Consider the following 2,854-nt stretch of genomic DNA (forward strand, 5'->3'; position numbering starts at 1 on the left):
ATCTGTAGGAAATCGTGCATTTTGTCGTACAAATTTGTGCGAAACGAAACGTAGGTTTAACTTAGTGCGAACATTTGCACAAAAACATACAAATACATTTAATGTGAACGTTCTCAATGCGATTCGCACATTTTATTATACCTGTCGACACCTCCTGCGCACAACAGGCAGCTATCTTCTTGGGCTGCGCATACAGGCAGCTATCTCCCTCAGGGTGGCGGTCAAGCATCTACCTGTATTTGTGGGGGTTGAGGTAGGGGTTAGGCCAGTGGGGTATCTTCTGGCATCATAAATGGCTTCCGGATACAACATCACTTACCGGTAAAGAGCTATCGGTTTTCGGCTGGCTCTATCTATCACCTCACCTGGTCACGCTTTCTTTAGGCGGCAAGCACCTGATTTGGGCTTTGGTTGTCCACAGCGAAGATACCGAGCTTTCACCGAGCAGGTGGGCCTGTCCACAAGATTGGCAACAGGTGGCACTGTGCAGATGTGTTATAGCCGGCGCCGAATTGACCATCAGTTAATCGAGTTAGCGGGATTACCCACACGCTTGGCTACAATTTCGAACACTTGCCAAAAAGGTGTGAATCCGCCTGCGAGGTAGGCACCACCTATACACACATGCATTGTGGCTGCCTACCTGGCAGGCGGATTCACACCTTTTTGGCATTTTTTCTTTTCCACGCCCACACCCGACGAGTGTTAGTGGCATGCTATACGGCGTTTAAAAGGGCATATTCTGCCCGACATAAGGGCACGAAAAAATCACTCACTCAATTTGGATTTTTTTCTGTCAATCTTGACTTTCGTATTTAGGTCCCTGCATGTGACGGGGGTAGGCCGACAGCGGATATTGGTGGTTGAGCCGAAAGTAGGAGTCATATGGACCTGCCTCGGAAGTGAGTCACTCCTTTCGGCACCGCGGGGTGCGCGTGGCGAGCGCTCGAAGACGGGACAAAACGCCCATCGGGCGCCCGAAAAGGGCGTTTCGAAAAGACCCATAAGCTCACTGGCGCTTCGTCGCAGAGACGTCGGACTAAGACCAAAGGTTGCGTCTAGTCAAAATCTATCGTTTTAGGCCCGAACCCCGACAACTTTGTACTTTGGCCTTCAATATAGAATTTGGAATGGGCTAGTCCACATGTGTGTAAGCTAAATTGACCAGTTAATGGAGCCAGCGGGGCAGTTTACACGAGCCAGTGGATTTACTCTGATTGATGAAAAGAGTAAATCCAGGCGAGAGAAACGACCCAAAGTCAGCAACACAGCTGCTACATATAAATATACACATATAATATAAGAGGTTTCTGTTATTTATAATGCAAGAATGTCAACTTACCCGTAAGTTGTTGATATCCATTCATTTCAGCCATGTCGAACAGCTTCCAGTCCAGAGGCGGATCTGGCTCGCAGTTGGGGGGGGGGGGGCAAAACACGCGGTTTGCCTACTTCCAGGGGCACTTTTATATGATAAAATAACAAATAACTTATTTCCGTAATTTGTATGATTTAAGGTCTCAAATTATTTTGTGGTGCATAGTGAAATGTCCCTCTTTTGATATTTATTTTTAAACTGCAAGTACCGTGGTGCATACTTAAAGTTACAGCGAGCGGAAATTTTCGTATTTCGGCGCCCTTTAGTGGCAAATTTAAACGATCAAATTTCGTATGATATGCTTCAAACGAGTGAAAAACCTAAGCTTAAGCTAATGTGGAAGCAGATGATATAGCGACGCGTCCGTGCAACAATATCCTATCTGTTTCGCTGCTCCGAAAGACTAGCCTATCTGTTTTTCGGCGCTCTCTGCAGCGTAACGGTACAGGCTAACAAGCAAGCCCGCCCTTCCGCCAACGCCAAAAGGAATTGCCAGCTCCGCTTCGCTCCGCTGGCAATTCCGTTCGGCTGGCCTGGCATGCCGGCAGCGATGGTCGGGCCTGCGGCCCGACAATTTCTGTCACGCGATTTGTTGAAGAACATAATCAGATACAAAAGGGGGTGGAAAAGAGTCACCAGTAAATAGGGTTGGTCAAAAGGTAGAAAAAAAAAATGTGGTCTCCTAAAGGGTTACTCGTGATAGTAGAACCCTAAGCACGAAGATTTTGTCCGGTTTGCTCTATCTTGCACGGTTCAGGCGTTAGAGTAGGTTTTTCGGCGAATATACGGCGATGATGACCATGTTGCACATAAAGACGTACAAGGAGGCGTCCAATCGTAAAATGTTAGAGGAAGTACCCCCCCCCCAAAAAAAAACAACAAAAAAACAACACATTCTGAGTCAAGAAATGCCCTTGGATTTGCCGTATCTTTAACTGTATCGGAGCTAGACGGATATATTTAAGACAATGAAAAATTGTCAAGTTTGAAGACTGTTTGACAAACAATACACCCCAAAAACTGCGGCTGTTTATTCTGTTTTTCATTATTCTTCAAAAAGCAGAAGGGTGGGGCGTAGTCAAGGTGTTGCCGTGTTGCAGTCTTTTCTTATGTCCAAGGAGCAAATCTTTAGGGCCACAGGCCCTCCGGAAGCCTTAGTTTACGACCCGGCCATTGCCGCCGGCAGGCCAAGCAGGCCCGGCCCCTGCCGAACGGAGTTGCCAGCGCAGCGAAGTGAAACTGACAACTTCGTTTGGCGGAAGGGCGGGCCTGCTTGTTAATGTTGTGAAGGTCACACTCAAGAAGGAATCAAGCACAAAAGTTTTTATGTCTGACATGGCTGGAGAGTTTTACACTGCTTGGCAAAATGTGTTTGGTGAAGCTGACTATAGCCTTTACTGCACATGGCATGTTGACAAGCGCTGGCGCCTGAAAGTTAAAGAGAAAGTGAAGGGTTTGAGTAAGCAGGCAGAAGTG

Source organism: Frankliniella occidentalis, unplaced genomic scaffold (assembly GCF_000697945.3).
Source record: "Frankliniella occidentalis isolate FOCC.00 unplaced genomic scaffold, Focc_3.1 Scaffold285, whole genome shotgun sequence".
NCBI lineage: Eukaryota > Metazoa > Arthropoda > Insecta > Thysanoptera > Thripidae > Frankliniella > Frankliniella occidentalis.